Source organism: Garra rufa, chromosome 9 (assembly GCF_049309525.1).
Source record: "Garra rufa chromosome 9, GarRuf1.0, whole genome shotgun sequence".
In the NCBI taxonomy this organism is placed as follows: Eukaryota; Metazoa; Chordata; class Actinopteri; order Cypriniformes; family Cyprinidae; genus Garra; species Garra rufa.
This window is the reverse complement of record NC_133369.1, coordinates 37,879,917-37,898,826: the sequence shown is the minus strand read 5'-3', so window position 1 is coordinate 37,898,826 and position 18,910 is coordinate 37,879,917.

The window sequence follows — 18,910 nt, the reverse complement described above, 5'->3', positions numbered from 1 at the left end:
GTTCAAGCCCAGGCTATCCAACTCAAGGGCAACTCAAGGACATTCACACTTGCTGTGTGCTTAGGGTCATTTTCCTGTTAGAAGGTGAACCTTCTGCCCAGTCTGAGATTCTGAATGCTCTGGACTGGGTTTTCATTAAAGCTATCTCAATATTTTGGTGCACAGAGCTTTTCTTCTACTCTGATGTGTACCTCAGTCCCTGCCACTGAAAAACAGCCCTACATTATGAGGCCGCTACCAGCACACATTTTTTTTTTTTTGGGATGGTGCATGATGATGGTGAACATGATGATTGGAATTGAGGTTTATCAGACCAGAGAATCTTGTTTCTCACAGTCTCAGGGTCCTTTAGATGCTTTTTTGCAAATTCCACGTATGTTTTCATACGTCTTCACTGAGGAGCAGCAGCAGATTTGATGCAGTCCTATCTCTGAGCTCTACAGATTTTTTTGCTTTGCCATTATGGAATATGGAGTGTAGACTGAAAAGTAATTTAAAGCAGTTTAACATAAAGCAGCAACATAACAAAATGTAAAATAAAATGAAGGGGTATGAATACTTATGAATACTTGAGGCACTGTATATGACTTTCTTCTTTCAGATGAATCCAATCTGAGTTATATAAAAAATTGTACTGGCTCTTCCCAGCTTTATAATGGCAGTGGGCAGGTGTTTCTGTTTAAAAGTCATATCCACCTAGGATGCATTGAGGGTGAGTTAATCATGGGCTAATCAGCATATTTCGGCACCCAGTCAGTCGTATGCTGTCCGCCAAGCATGTCTCATAAGCAATGCAGGTGTTTTGTAGTTGGATAAAAAGTGAACATAAGAGTCTTAATTTTCTCCCACCATCAGAGCCACTGAGGATGCAGTGGCTCAATGGAAAACGCCACCAAATACAAACACACACACACAAAAAAACAGGAGACTGGTGCGGGGTGAGTAGTAGCTCATTAGCATTTAAAGAGAAATGCACCGAAACGGGTCGCTGTGAACAGAGCTGTTTTTGAGGTAAAAAAAAGTGTTGTTTTATATGACCATTGAGGAATTTTAACTAAAGTATTGTGCAGACATTTAATGAAGACCCTAAAGTATGAGAAATGGGCATCCAAGATCTCCTTTAATATTCTCCTACTTTAATACAAGAGGCTAGTTTTGAGACAATCTTAAAGGGATAGTTCACCTAAAATGAAAATTTAATGTTTATCTGCTTACCCCAGGGCATCCAAGATGTATTTGTTTCTTCAGTAGAACACACACAAAGATTTTTAACTCAAACCGTTGCAGTCTGTTAGTCATATAATGGCAGTGGCAATGGGCAACTGTCCTGAGCGCGAGCTCAGCATCTGGCGCGTTACATGTGTACGCGTTCTGGCGTAGTATATGCAAATGCTGTAAGGGGAAATCTGTAAAAAGTCAACAGTCCCCAATGAGTTTGTGCAAGCAAATGTAATCTTTTAGCTTTAAATTGGTTTGAACAATCAAGATAAGCGCAAGTAATTTTGAATAGCCGCTATACCCACAATCTTTGTGCACAGTGTAAACAATCAGTGTCCTATACTACGGTGACGCATTGCTGCCGCACACTTATTTTTTTTCCCACTCAGCTATGTCGTTATAACGACATCTTTTCTCGTAAAAACGTCATCTTTTCTTGTAAAAACGACATAATTTTCTCGTTAAAACGACATCTTTTCTCGTAAAAACGACATAATTTTCTCGTTAAAACGACATCTTTTCTCGTTAAAACGACATCTTTTTCTCGTAATAACGACATAATATGTCATAAAAACGATCTGATGTTCCTGTTATAGATGATATGATTATGTTATGTGAGGGAGCTAAGCGTTTGTCCGCGCTGCCTTCGCCACAGTCCTGACCTAAAGGAGGATGCACGCTGCTGGAGTTATATAGAAATACACTGTTTTAATCATTTTAATGTAATGGTTTCAATTGTAGCAGCTGTTTATTAGGATTAATCTCCATACTAATTTGCCCTTAGACCCAGAGGATTTAAGATGATCAGATCAAAAGTGTTATTTCTGACTCTGAGCTTGGAATATTATTTGGATGAAAGTTTGATTTTACAAAAAATTTAAATAGTATCAGAAAATAAATTTAAAAAATGACACACGGTTTGATCGTGTTATGATTATGATGATTTCGTTCTGTTTAAAAAATGAAAATAAATAAATAAAGCCATTCAGATTTTTGTTCATGAAAAGAGTGCTTATGCTTTAATATTTGTGCGTGAGCAGCCCGGAAAAGCCACTTTTCGACTCAGCCTGTCTTTACGGTCTGTCCCATCATGCAGAATAATGTTCGTCTGATGTACCGCTCTGCAAATTAGTCACAATAACGTTTCTTTGCAAGTCTCATATATAAAGCGCACTGCACTTCTCGGGTCGGCGGTACCAGCGCGATCCCTTACATTGTGATTACAGAGCAAAGAAATATAAATGTCTGCTTTATTTTATGTACTTCCACAATAACAACAAAACGTTACAAATTGCCTTTGTAAAAATACAGGGTGCGCTCTCGCAATTTATGTCTCTCTATGCAGCTTGAAAGGTCTACTTCAATAAAAGAATCGAAAACAAAATTGTGTTTATTTAATTCGTATAAATCCAACAAGAGGTAGGTAGTAATGTACAGTCTTTCCCGTGTGAGTTCATTATCTGTAACCATTGTGCTTACACTCAGAGCCAGCGCAGCATATTTCCACAGTATAATCCAGATGAAAAACCGGATTCGTGGCTTGATTCAGCTAAAGATAAAATTTAATAATATATAATAAATAATGTATACTGTGTATATAATCATACTAAGTATCAAGACAGCCCAGGCATGTTAAATTAATATTCAAGCAATAAGCTCATGTGTTTTACCCATGAACAAAAATACGAAGAATCAAGCTTTTCGTTTTTCCGTTTCTCAAACAAAATGAAATAATAATAATAATAATAGGCTACTCAAATTGTAGCCTACTCAAATTGTTATTATGCTTATTATTATTAGGCGTATTATTTTTTTATTATAAAATCTTATTTAAGATAATCAAAACTATTAATTCTGAATAATCACATTTTTGATTGATTTAACAGCAAATCGAAATACGAGCAGAAATAAATAAATAGAATTCATAATAAGAAAAATATAATAATAGGCCTAATAATAATTATAGTAATAATAATAATAGGTTATTATAATAATAGATTATTATATTAATCTATTATTAATATAATAATAGATTATTATTATTAATATTATAATTATTATTATTATTATTATTATTATTATTTCGTTTTGTTTGAGAAACAGAAAAACGAAATTAAGCTAGATTTGTTTGTATTTTTGTATTTGTATTTATTCTGCATGAGTTGAAAAATGGCTTTTCATTGCCGCCCACTTATAATTAAAGCATAGCTCTCTTTTTACCCACGGACAAAAATACTAAAAGGTAGTTATTTTTAAACTTAATTTTTTTTTTCATTCATTTTGTCCATTTTTGAAACAGAACGAAATTATTATTATCATAATACAATCAAACCGTTTGTCATTTCTATTTTATTTCTTTATAATCGTAGGCCCTATTTCAATTTTCTGTGAAATCAAACTTTCATCCAAATAATATTCCAAGCTCAGAGTTGATTATTCAGAAATAACAGTTTTGATCTGATCATCTTAAATCCTCTGGGTCTGAGGGCAGATTGGAGATTAATCCTAATAAACATGCCGCTACAACTGAAACCATTACATTAAAATTATTAAAACAGTTTATTTCTATATATAGCTGCTAGTGTATTCTAACTCCAGCAGCGTGCATCCTCCTTTATGTCAGGACTGTGGTAAAGGCAGCGCGGACAAACGCTTATAACATAACATCTCATAACATAATCAATGATTGTTATTATTAATCATATCAGATCGTATGACATAATATGTCGTTATTACGAGAAAAAGATGTCGTTTTAACGAGAAAATTATGTCGTTTTTACGAGAAAAGATCTCGTTATTACGAGAAAAGATGTCGTTTTAACGAGAAAATTATGTCGTTTTTACGAGAAAAGATGTCGTTATAACGACATAGCTGAGTGGGAAAAAAAATAAGTGTGCGGCAGCAATGCGTCACCGTACTATACAGATTGCTTTTGGCGTTTGCGTATACTACGCCAGAGCGCGTACACATGTAACGTGCCTCAAAGGTTTGGTGCCTATTCACTGCCATTATATGACTAACAGACTGCAACGGTTTGAGTTAAAAATCTTTGTTTGTGTTCTACTGAACAAACAAAGTCACCTACATCTTGGGTGCCCCAGGGGTAAGCAAATAAACATCAAATTTTCATTTTTGTGTGAATTATCCCTTTAACTGACACTTCATTTTTTTTTTTTCAGTGAATTCACCCCCAAAAAGTAGGAGCTGTGTAGAGAAAGAGCTTTCGGATAGGGTCAGAAAAAAGGAAGGTAAAGTTTGAGTCAGAGTGCTGGCGAATGTACTAACATGGGAGATTCAGGTCAATCACACTGAAATGAGGTCAAAGACTTAATGCCCACAAACAAATCGAACTGTGGGGGGAAATTAAAGAGTGAGGGGAAATACAGAGGGATTGATAGAGAAGGTCATTTTGACATGAGGAGAGCTGCAACGCCGACCCAGTGGGCTGATTGAACCTGGCGATCTTTTAGATTCAACACGAGCTGCAGTGGCTCCAGCATGTGTACCTGATAAAGACACAACAGTGGCCCCTAGGGGCCGCAACCAGTATAAGCGATTTTACAATTTAGAAATTGGAAAGGAATCTCTATTACACATAAATTCTTCAATGACAATATCATGCACAAGTAAGAAATAGAATTATTGAAGAACACAAGAACTGTTGTGTCTTGTATTGAATGTCGGAATGCCTGCTAGAGTCACTGCAAAATAAGAAACTACTGAAAATCTGCAGCATTTTCAAGTTGTTTTCTCTTATGTACTGTATTTTATTATTTTCTATTTATTCAAGTCAATGCAGTTTTGTATCATGATATACACAGAAGATTATGTGAAGCACTTTCAGAGTCATTTGTAATAATGTAACATAGCATATTTGTCACAAATGCACAAAGCAAAATTGAATTAATGTGAATTGTAGATTTGTATGTTTGGATATATACAGTATATATAGTCATTGGACAGCACACGGATCTGTCATCAGCCACTGTTCATGTTTTTTTCCCTTTCCTTCAGTGTTTCATAACTGTGTAGTAGTAACTATGTTAAATTTAGTAACTACGGTAAACTACACTCTGTAGTATTGTTCTCGTGACTGGAACATCTGTAGTTTTTCTTTCTCATTCATTCTTAAACAACCACACAAACATTCTGGCCTAAAGCATGTTGCTGAACAGGTTTTTTCTGTGTGTGTGTTTTTCTAATTAGTTTGCCTGCGGTGTGCCTTTGAAAATGAGCCTGTTTGTTTTGAGGTTTTAGGGAGCAATGGAGAAATGTACGTTGTATTATGCTGATGTTACAGGCACAGATGGAATCTGTAGACATTTTCTATGCATTTTTGTTTTTTGGAGAAAAATCTATTTAATTCTATATATGAATATAGTAATGTGTTACATGGAGCTGAGACACTTGCCAAGTTTTTATCCAAGGATTTTGCTAAAAAATATTAGCACATTAAAATGTTTAACAATAATTCAAATGAGAAACAAGTAGACATTGAATCAATGTCTCTTTGTCTAACTGACAAATTATTATTATTTTGTATTTTTATTTATTTATTTTTACTTATGCAACTGTTTCATCGGGAAAAGGCTGGATGGTAACAGGCTGGAGACTGCATTTTTATGCATTTTAACAATTGGAAGAAAACTTGGCTATAGTTATTGTTAGCTGCATGAAAAATCATATTATACAAAATATGTATTAAACTAATATGCAAAGGTTAGGAGTTGTGTTTTTTAATGCAGTCTTTAATGTTTTTGAATGAAGTCTCTTTAGTCAGCATTTATTTGATTAAAAATACAGTAAAACCAGTAATATCGTGAAATATTATTACCATTTAAAATAACTGTTTTCCATTTGAATATAATTGAAAAGCTGATATGCAATGCCAGATTTTTCAGAAACCATTCTAATATGCTGGTTTAGTTACATCTCTTATTATTATCAGCTGTGTTGCTCAATATTTTTGTAGAAACTGTGACACATTTTTTTCTCAAGGTTTGTTTGATGAACAATGGAGTTCGAAAGAACTTTTATTTCAAATATGAATATTTAGCAACACTGTAAATGTCTTTACTGTTAGTTTTTATCGATTTAATGCATTCCTGCTAAATACGCTATTAATTACTGGCCCAGTCACATGATCCTTCAGAAATATTTGAAAACGGCTTACTCAGTTTAAAACAGTTGAGTACATTTTTGTCAGGATTCTCTGATGTATAGAAAGATCCAAAGAAAGATGAGCATTTATCTGAAATAAAAAGCTTCTGTAAGACACTTTACCATTCAAAAGCTTGTTTTTTTTTCTTTTTTTGCAAAAGAAATTATAGAAATTAAAAGTTTTATGTGACAAGGATGGATCAAAAGTGGTGATAAATAATTATGTTACAAAAGATTTCTCTTTCAGATAAATGCTGTTCTTCTGAACTTTCTATTCATCAAAGAAAATTATACTTAGATGTTTTCACCATAATAACAATAATTGTACATTACACCTGTAATTAAATATATGACTGTATGATTGGATTAGTAAACAGTAGGTTTTTTTTAAGCTCAGAAGTGGATGTACAGTGGTGTGAAAAAGTGTTGACCCCCTTCCTGATTTTTTATTTTTTTGCATGTTTGTCACACTTTAATGTTTCAGCTCATCAAACAAATGTAAATATTAATCAAAGATAACACAAGTAAACACAACATGCAGTTTTTAAATTAAGTTTTTTTTATTATGAAAGGAAAACAAAATCCAAACCCACATGGCCCTGTGTGAAAAAGTGTTTGCCCCCTAAACTTAATAACTGGTTGGGCCACCCTTAGCAGCAACAACTGCAATCAAGTGTTTGCGATAAATTGCAATGAGTCTGTTACAGCGCTGTGCAGGAACTTTGGCTCACTCATCTTGGCAGAATTGTTGTAATTCAGCCACACTGGAGGGTTTTCGAGCATGAATCGCCTTTTTAAGGTCATGCCACAGCATCTCAATAGGATTCAGGTCAGGACTTTGACTAGGCCACTCCAAAGTCTTCATTTTGTTTTTCTTCAGCCATTCAGAGGTGGATTTGCTGGTGTGTTTTGGATCATTGTCCTGCTGCAGAACCCGAGTTCACTTCAGCTTGAGGTCAGGAACAGATTGTCCTTCAGGATTTTTTGGTAGACAGCAGAATTCATGGTTCCATTTATCACAGCAAGTCTTCCAGATCCAGAAGCAGCAAAACAGCCCCAGACCATCACACTACCACCACCATACTTTACTGTTGGTATGATGTTCTTTTTCTGAAATGCAGTGTTACTTTTACGCCAGATGTAATGGGACACACACCTTCCAAAAAGTTCAACTTTTGTCTCGTCAGTCCACAGAGTATTTTCCCAAAAGTCTTGGGGATCATCAAGATGTGTTCTGGAAAAACTGAGACGAGCCTTTATGTTCTTTTTGCTCAGCAGCGGATGTCGTCTTGGAACTCTGCCATGCAGACCATATTTTCCCAGTCTTTTTTTATGGTGGAGTCATGAACACTGACCTTAACTGAGGCAAAAGAGGCCTGCAGTTCTTTAGATGTTGTTGTGGGTTCTTTTGTGACCTCTTGGATGAGTTGTCGCTGCGCTCTTGGGGTAATTTTGGTCGGCCGGCCACTCCTGGGAAGGTTCACCACTGTTCCATGCTTTCACCATTTGTGGATAATGGCCCTCACTGTGGTTCGCTGGAGTCCCAAAGCTTTAGAAATGGCTTTATAACCTTTTTCCAGACTGATCTCAATTACTTTCTTTCTCATTTGTTCCTGAATTTCTTTGGATCTCAACATGATGTGCAGCTTTGGATGATCTTTTGGTCTACTTCACTTTGTCAGGCAGGTCCTATTTAAGTGATTTCTTGATTGTGAACAGGTGTGGCAGTAATCAGGCCTGGGTGTGACTAGAGAAACTGAACTCAGGTGTGATAAACCACTGTTATGTTTTAACAGTGGGGCTAGGGGGCAAACACTTTTTCACATAGGGCCATTTGGGTTTAGATTTTTTTTCCCTTCATAAATTTGTTTGGTGATCTGAGACATTAAAATGTGACAAACATGCAAAAAAAAAAAAAAAAAAACTCAGGAAGGGGGCTAACACTTTTTCACACCACTGTATGGCCGAATGAAGTCAGACAAATTCATATTCATATGGGCAGAAGATAAAATTTTCTCTGTCCAATTGTGCAGATGGCACTGGTGTAGTTTTAGGTGTGGAATAAAATATACATACACTAGACTTGACTAAACCCTATCACAGGTTAAATTTAGGGCTATGTAGGCCTACAGTTATTATATTAGGAGATTTCTTAGACATGTAGCCCTCTATTTGAATAGACAATTGCTGTTTTTTATGTATCCACTTATTCACTATTGTCATCTGTTTTATTTTCCTGTTTTTTTTTCTGCATGTAAGCTTGCTTGTTTTCATTAGTCTTCACGACCACATAATTCTATTAATAGGCCTGTGTGTGTACTGTTGTTAGTGTGTGTGTGTGTGTGTGTGTGTGTGTGTGTGTGTGTGTGTGTGTGTGTGTGTGTGTGTGTGTGTGTGTGTGTGCGCGCACTTGTCTGTCAGTCTGGTAACCCCAGTTTGACATCTCTGCCATAACTGGACCTATCACTTGCACTTTGACCTGATCTTTGTTTTCTAAATTTTTAAATGCTAAAAAAACCCATTACCCTAACTAATTATCAGATGCTTTTATCACTCCATTATTCAGTAATGTCTGAGTTCACAATGACATCCAGTGGCTCATGATCTATTTTTATTTATTTTCTAAATGTGGTTAAGTTATTGGTCAATCAGTGTCTGGGCTTCTGTGCTGTTCCTTTGAATACCATTCGCATTACTTTGTACTAACAGAATGTGCTTCATGGACATGTGTAGAATAAAAAAAATGTTTTCTTGACTTGTCTCCTACATTTTTATTTGTATTCCAAATGTTTATCCTAATTGTGTTAAAAAAGTAATATTTTTTATATGGAAGAACTTCTGAATAGTAACAACTGTGGTAATGTCAGTATTACCTACTAACAAGAACAAGAACAACATGTTCATTATTGAATTAAATTAAAATAATTATTATTATAGTATTATTATTAATATATGCTAAATAGTAGCTATTACACAAGAAGTCTCTTCTGCTTACCAAGCCTGCATTTATTTGATCCAAAACACAGCAAAAGCAGTAATATTGTGAATTAATTTTACTATTTAAAATAACTGCTTTCTTATTTTAATATATTTTCAAATGTCATTTATTCTTGTGACCAAAGCCACATTTTCAGCATCATTACCCCAGTCTTCAGTGTCACATGATCCTTCAGAAATAATTCTAATATGCTGATTTGCTGTTTAAGAAACATTTTATTATTATTATTATTATTATTATTATTATTATTATTATTATTATTATTGTTATTAATATTTAAAACAGTTGCATACATTTTTAAGGATTCTTTGATAAATAAAAATATTCAAAGATCAGCATTTATCTAAACTGCAGCTTGGAGTCGTTTTGGGAAAGAAATTATAGATATTATATTATTACGTTTATTTAACAATGACGCTTTAAATTGAATGCTTTAAAAAGGTGATGATAACGACATTTCAAACGACTTCTATTTCAGATAAATGCTACTCTATTCATCAAAGAAATCTGAAATTCTACTCTGTTTTCATCATCATAATAAAAATAAAAATAAGTGTTTTTTGAACAGAAAATCAGAATATTAGAATGATTTCTGAAAGATCATGTGACTGCAGTAATGATGCTAAAAATTCAGATTTGAAATCATAGGAATAAATTACATTTTAAAATATAATATAATTGTACAAATTCTTTAAAATTAATAATAATAGTAATAATAATGTGCTAAATGGTCATTTTATTTTGTATATTGTACAGATTGTCTATTTGTTTCTCAATTTAAACAGCTGTAGTCAATAATAATAATAATAATAGCTAAATGGTTATTTTTGTATATTGTACAAATGGTGTAATATTAATAATAATAGTAATAATAATATGCTAAAAGGTCATTTTATTTTGTATATTGTACAAATTGTGTAACATTATTAATAATAGTAATAATAATAATAATGTTAAACGGTCATTTTATTTTCTATATTGTACAAATAGTCTATTTGTTCTCAATTTAAACAGCTATAGTCACTAATAACAATAATAATACTCACTAATAATAATAGCTAAATGGTCATTTTATTTTATATATTGTATAAATTGTGTAATATTATTAATAATAGTAATAATAGTAATGTTAAATGGTCTATTAATGGTCTCTAATTTTATTTTGTATATTGTATAAATAGTCTATTAGTGCTCAATTTAAACAGATGTAGTCATATAGGCTAATAATAATAATAGCTAAATTGTTATTTTTTTGTATATTGTACAAATGGTGTAATATTAAGAATAATAGTAATAATAATGTGCTAAATTGTCATTTTATTTTGTATATTGTACAGATAGTCTATTTGTTCTCAATTTAAACAGCTGTAGTCAATAATAATAATAATAATAATAATAATAATAATAATAATAGCTAAATGGTCATTTTATTTTGTATATTGTACAAATTGTGTTATATTAATAATAATAGGAATAATGTGCTAAATGGTCATTTTATTTTGTATATTGTACAAATAGTCTATTTGTTCTCAATTTAAACAGCTGTTTAAACAGCTGTAAATAATAATAATAATAATAATATAATAATAATAATAGCTAAATGGTCATTTTATTTTATATATTGTACAAATTGAGTAATATTATTAATAATAGTAATAATAATATGCTAAATGGTCATTTTATTTAATATATTGTACAAATAGCCTATTTGTGCTCAATTTAAACAGCTGTAGTCACTAATAATAATAATAATAATAATAATAGCTAAATGGTCATTTTATTTTATATATTGTACAAATTGAGTAATATTATTAATAATAGTAATAATAATATGCTAAATGGTCATTTTATTTAATATATTGTACAAATAGCCTATTTGTGCTCAATTTAAACAGCTGTAGTCACTAATAATAATAATAATAATAGCTAAATGGTCATTTTATTTTATATATTGTACAAATTGAGTAATATTATTAATAATAGTAATAATAATATGCTAAATGGTCATTTTATTTAATATATTGTACAAATAGCCTATTTGTGCTCAATTTAAACAGCTGTAGTCACTAGTAATAATAATAATAGCTAAATGGTCATTTTATTTTATATATTGTACAAATTGAGTAATATTATTAATAATAGTAATAATAATAATGTTAAATGGCCATTTTATTTTTATATTTGTACAAATAGTCTATTTGTTCTCAATTTAAACAGCTGTAGTCACCAATAACAATAATAATATGCTGCACAAATGGTGTATTTGTGCTCAAATTAAACAGCTGTAACTTAGTCACCAATAGGCTAATAATAATACTAATACTAATAATTAATGTATGTGCTCAAATTAAACAGCTGTAGTCACCTCGAATTTTGTTCCATTTCTGACTTCTGACCTATAACAGTTAATTGTAAGGCGCGGCCACCCAGACCTCGATCTTCAGATTCCTCGGCATTAATGCGGAATCTGGGGCGTCCAGCTTCAGGGATCATTCTCGCGTCAGACAGACACACACTGCGCTGCTGTCAACAAAGAGCGCGCAAATCTCTTCCCCACCGCGCGACAGTCCTGCAGCGGCACCTGCTGCTCGTCCTCCATTGGCCTCCAGCCACGTCAATCCTGACAAGCCTCACCCATTCCACTCCACTCATTGGTCACTTAGCTCTGTCAATCTTTTCATCGCGCGTCTAATTGGCTGTCAAGCGAGAAGCTGCCAGTACAAAGGCGTGACCGCTCTGTCCAATTCACAAGGCGGGTTTAAAGGGATAGTGAGGGCTTTAATTAGCTTCCATTTTGTGGAGGGCGGGATTAAGGTTGTAAATCCCAAACGCCATTGGTCAAAACTGAGGAAGCGTCGGCGTTTCGGCGAAGCCCTCAGTTTGCCATCACTTCGCTTTACTGTCTGTTTTATTCTCAGTGTGAATGAGTTTGCGGCTTCACAGGAGCGCTGTAATGTAAAAAGCCGCATTTGCACTATTAGTATTCTCACAGTTAAAGGAAAAACACGAGGGCACGTTTCTTTCCTCTTCACATCTCTAGTCATATCCTGAGAGTGGATTATCACATTTAAGGTAAGACACGCGTTGTCTTGTATTTTGTCCGTATCTCCTTATTCTGTGCCGTGCGTGTGATCATGTTTCACTGGGTTATAGGGCCTCGAAATAAAGCCGAAAATGACACCGGAGAGGGACAGTACCCCCCAAGAGTGTGTATCGAGATCTGGAAGGACCCCGGCATTAAAATACATTATAAAAAACAGTCACATCTCGGGCACATTAACACCCATTTGCCGTATCAAACGTTTGATAAATTATGTATCACGTCCTTTCAAATAGCACGCTCTCTGAGAATCAAGCAAATACATATATATAATAAATAATTCAAACACATACAGATATACAATAATGTTTCACCTTCATACAGTATGCAGACACAGTAATCACCGTTAAAGGGTGTTTCCCTGAGCCATCTTAAGAAAGTATGAACCGTTCTCCCACGCTGTATTAACCCATCAGAGGTGCTCTATTTATTTGTCACATATAGTCTAATGCACGAGGTGTGGTTTCTCCTCTTTGTAGGCTATTGTAGGTCTTCTGTTATGGGAATAGATAGAGAGCTTGCTAGACATACACAGAACAGACACGGACCCAGCCCGGCTACCGGCGCGATGTCTCAAAACCTAGTGCACTGACTACCTAGACAGCGTTTTAAGGCGGCTAGGCGCGTTCTGGCTGAGTCAGACTGGAACGCGCCTATAATATCCTTAAAATGCCGTATCGCAATTATGTTACCATAGAAACCGGACCGTATTGTAAGCTAATGTTATAATAAAAAAGCAACCGCGTGTTCGTAGCTTCTTGTCGCGTCAGGTTTCAAGGATCCGTCAGGCAATTCTTATATTTGCTCTCATCTGTTTATATATACTTGTTTCACTAGTTAGAAATGAAATATCAACATTAAACTAACGTTACCCTAATTTGTGTATGAGGGAGAATGAGAGAGAGGGGACAGTCATGCATCTGTCACAACCAAATTTATATATGAACTGCAGACACCAGTCACTGCTCTGAAATTCATACTGACTTCATTCATTGTCTGTACACCAGAGTGGTCTTCATTTTATTTCTTTTCTAATTTTATTTTATTGATATAACTGTCAGCTTTTCAAATGACTTTTTTACATATTTGTGACCCAGTCATAAGGGTCATAAGCTTTGTATTGATGTATGGTTTGTTGGGATAGGACAATATTTGGCCGAGATACAACTGTTTGAAAATCTGAGGGTGCAAGAAATCTAAATATAGAGAAAATTCCCTTTAAAGCTGTCCAAATGAAGTTATTAGCAGTGCATATTACTAATCAAAAATTACGTTTTGCGGTGGGAAATTTAGAAAATATGTTCATGGAACATGATCTTTACTTAACATCCTAATGATTTTTGGCATAAAAGAAAGACTGATCATTTTCACCTATACAATAGCCTATCTTTGGCTATTGCTATAACGCTACTTAAGACTGGTTTTGTGGACACATTGGTATTTCATGTTAAACAAGCAGTCATATTCCAATAAAATACTTGTAAAATGGACAATTAAAAGAGAAAGGGTAAAACAGGCAGGAGGAAAGAGATACACCCTCATTTTTCTCATATTTGTCATGCACAAGTGCACACACACTCAGACAGGTTCACCTCTTGTGATTAAGACATTTAAGTGATTTCATTGTCTCTGTGAGAGGGATGGTTTTAATGGGAAAGGTGTGTAATCCTAGTCCATTTACCTTCCAGCGTGAACACATGCATCACACAGATAAATAGGCAAATATCATTATTTGATAGTCAAACATAAAGATCAAACACCAGTCTGAATATTGAAGAGCACGTCTTTGTTTTGGCAGAACATCTTACATTACGCATTGTAATGTACTGTAAGATGTTCTGCCATGTTGTAGGTAATTTAAAAGTGTTATTAAAGTGACCAAATTGGCCTAACTGTCATGTGGCTGCTGCTGCCAAGACACTTTTAGGAAAAACACACCCAAGTGATTGACACGCATAGACGAAACCAGTCAGCGTTTACGATCACTCTGTGTTCTGTGAAAAAAAAAATGCTCTGAAGCCCTCTGGGGAATTTTGAAGACTGGGACAAAGAGCAGATGACAAAACACAAGAATTCAGCTAGTGCATACACATTCCCTTTGTGTTTCACAATCCTAGTCACCAAACTTGGCTGAATTTAATTGGTGAAGTTCCTGCTTTCGTAATGAAAAAGCGGCGGGTGAGGGTCACTACTGCGTCCAGTTGAGCAGGCTGTGTTGCCCACAGGCTCCCAGGATGTCACAACAGAGTGCTTTGTTATGTAGGCTAAGTGATTTTAATATAGATTTATATTGTGTATAACAATACTCTTTTAATCAGGGAGGCTGTTTACCTGAGCGATACTGAGGATCAGAATGGTTTATGAGGATGTTTTCTTCAATATAGTGCACTCAAAAGGGTGGAAGGTGGAAGAGATGTCTTGCCCTTAATAGACCTTAGTCAGAGTATGACTGTTTAATTTTTTTTGACAGGATATAAGTACAGGATATAGTAAGATTTGAAAACAAAACATTTGTCCAGCTGCCAAAATGTCTTTCTGAAAGACAAATCTTTTTGAGGCCGAAACCATGTTTAAGGCCCAAAAAGGTACAGTAGTAAGGACATTATTAATATAGTCCATGTGACATCAGTGGTTCAACCATACTTTTATGAAGCTACATGAATACTTTTTGTGCGCAAAGAAAACAGAATATACAAACAGTGAACTAAGAGAGATGGATGTCCTACGACAGAGTGCCGTGGTACCAGTGTTGCCAAGTCCGCAGTTAAATTAGGTTACTTTAACATTGTTGCCGTGGGTTGTTTTTGAAGTCGCTTATGGCTTGAAGCGTTCCCAATATGATATTTAGCTCCTGGAATGCGAATTCTGAAATATGTGTATTTTACCCCCTGATGATTAGCATTGCATATACTTTATCCTTATAAAAAAATACCCAAGATTGCTTGAAGAACACAGACAAACCATATATTGTAGCAATCGTATGTTTATTATCTTCAAGTTTCCTCAGTTAAAATTTCTCTATCAGCGTTTTATTCAGCTACAGCGGTAACTTGATTATAGATTTCCTGGAGCATCATCAGTGCAGTTTCTTCTGCTATGTATACAGTACAGACCAAAAGTTTGGACACACCTTCTCATTCAGATGCGTCCAAACTTTTGGTCTGTACTGTAGATATGAATTCAACTGAAAAAACTTGTGAAAAAATATCTTTCAGGTGGTCAAATAGCAAATAGCAAATAGTGGAGCTCTGCAGCCACCTACTGGTAAAAGTTATTTGTAGTTGTTGTTTTTTTACTTTTAACACTGGATTTTCCAAAAGATGGGCAAACATCTTACACTAAACCATGTGAAATTATTCATGTTATTCCCATGAATTAAAGTTTGAAATGTGGATCTTTTATAAAGTGAATTTTACATAAAAAAGCAGTTTTTGTATGAAAACCCATTTAAAAAATATTTATTAATTTATATATATTTAAAAAATATCACTAACCCACTGAAAACTGCACAAATGTAGAGTAAAAACTTTAATATAGAAATATCTACAGTACAGACCAAAAGTTTGGACACACCTTCTCTTTAATACTCATCCTCCGGCTTCCAGTATGAATTAAACAGTCATTACATTATTTGTGTACTCTGTAATGCTCAACACCCTGTTCTGATAAAAAAAATAAAGGAACGATAAAACCTTTCTCTAAAGAAACTGGATTCCCTGAATTATCGTCATTGATATTGTTATCACAATAAATACCAAAAACGACTGTGATAAATTTTTATATCGCCCATCCCCACCCGGAACATGATTTTTAAACAGGAGACCCCACTAGAAACGTGATTGAGCTAGTTTCGGCCTAGTTTTGAGTAGCAATTGGGTGGGTTTTGTTGTGAAAACCTGGCAAACCTGCGTCGAAGACTGACACGAAAAAGAAGAAATTGTTGAATAAAGTCATTATTGAATCACTGATGTCACCTGGACTATTTTAATAATGTCCTTACTACCTTTCCCGGCCGTTTGAATGTTTTAGTTGCTTTGCTGTCTATGCAGCTCTTGGATTTTATAAAAAAAAAAATCTTAATTTTTGAAGTTTTGAAGATGAACGAAGGCATATGACTTTTTTTCTTATGGGAACACAAAACAACAAGTTTTGCACAATATTCATGCTGCTTTTTTCATACATTAAAAGTGAATGGGGGTGAAAAAATTACGTCTTAAAGGTTGTATCAGCGATTTCTAGCCTGAAACATAAAGTGTCAAATTCAGCTGACCTTTCATCACGATCCGCTCGCTGCCTGCCCCATAAATTGTCTGTGAAAAAAACGTGTCTCTCTGGTCAGCCTAGGGTCCGAGATATGCCAAAAAAACAATCGGCACTACCAACCTTTCCACAGATAAACAAACAGTGTTCCAACCAATCAGCGTCAGGGGTTTGGTGTTGTGGACTTTCGCTCCGCTTCCCTCACATCCCTGCACCAGTAGGAAAGTCCACAACACCAAACCCCTGACGCTGATTGGTTGGAACACTGTTTGTTTATCTGTGGAATAGTTGATAGCGCCAATTTATGGGGCAGGCAGCGAGCGGATCGTGAAGAAAGGTCAGCTGAAATTGACACTTTATGTTTTAGGCTAGAAATCGCTGATACAACCTTTAAGCTGCGGTCACACTAGACTTTTCGTTCCATTGATTTCCATTCATACGCATGCAAATGCGTCAAACCTGAAACGCAAGCCCCTCTGAAAAGTTTTCGCATTTCGCTGTGTACCAAAATTCAAGCTTGATGAACTCTGACCGGCAAATTCGCATCACAGGACACCATGTGACCAACAGCAGGTCAGTACGTCACAGCATGACCTCGTAGTTAAATGAAAAGAACTGCAGCGCTGGGGGAAAGTGTATGTTTTTACATTTTAGATGAATTATTATTTTTCCTGTGTTGAATTTAACTTAAAGTCTAAAAAGAATGACGTCATTCACGACCATTGCCGCATCTGAGGGAATTTCGTGCTCAAAGTCTAGTGTAACTGTGCTGTTTTGTAAACTTCACATTGCATTGAGTACATACTGTACATTATTTAAAATAAAAATAATTAAATTCATTTTATTTTCTTTGTGTTTATGCATATTTGAATGCATATCTGTCTCTCTTGCCGTACTAAACAGGCTGATGTGCACAGATATACTATTAGGCCTACACTATGTATTTTAGGATTACTTTTAATGCTTCATTGAACTAATTACTATTGCCCCATTGTTGTTATATTTGCAATTTAAGTCATTTTAAAGGCTATTGGGTTAATCTTTATTGTACTTGTCACCTGTGTTGTTTTTACTATAGTAACAGAGTAAATTATGAATAATTACAAGTAGCTAACCGCAAACACTAATCCTAGCACTAAGTACATGTTAATTCCTGTTACTCACACTTAATTATATCATTAGACTGTAACAAAGACACCTTACAGTAAACTGTAACTGGTTATTACTTACTAGCAACAAAGATCTGGATGCTTGACTAATCATTAAAAAAAATCTGCAGATTACTCGATGACCAAAGTAATCGATAGTAAGTTAATACTTTTATTTAACAAGGATGCTTTAAATTGATCAAAAGTGATGATAAAGACATTTATAATGTTACAAAACATGCTGTTCTTCTGGACTTTCTATTCATCAGAAAAAAACTGAAAAAAAAATTATACTCTGTTTTCAACATAATAATAATAATAAATGTTTTTTTGAGCAGCAAAATCACTGGAGTAATGATGCTAAAAATTCAGCTTTGAAATCACAGGAATAAATTACATTTTAAAATAAATTCAAATAGAAAGCAGTTATTTTAAATAGTACAAATATTTCAAAATTGCTGTACTTTTGATCAAATAAATGCAGGCTTGGCGAGCAGAAGAGACTTCTTTCAAAAACATTAAAAATCGTACTGTTCAAAAACGTTTGTTCTGTTTCTCACACAAAAGTATTGTATTAGTGCACAAATTGAACCTATTGTGTTTGTCTTTTCATTTTTGGAGCTTGACATCCACTGTCCCCATTAATTTTTAATAAAGAACAGCAATTCTGTGTAACATCTGCCTTTTGTGTTTCACGGAACAAAGTCGTGCTGGTTTGAAACATGAGTCTGAGTAAATGGGTGAACTGTATCTTTTATATTTTTAGTGTTCAGCTAGCTTCAAGATGTAGTCCCCCACCATAACGCACTAGGGTATAAAATGCAATGATGTGGAATGGGCTGTTTGATAGTCTGTATCATGGGTTGGAATACATGACCTGAATGGCCTGTTTTTTTCCTGTAAGGTTGTATGTGTAGACCTCATTTCCACTCTTTGCTTTCTGGCCTGGTTGTCACTTCACCGATCCATCAATTTCAGAACATGCACATTGTCCCTCTATCGACCTCAGATACACATGCACTCAA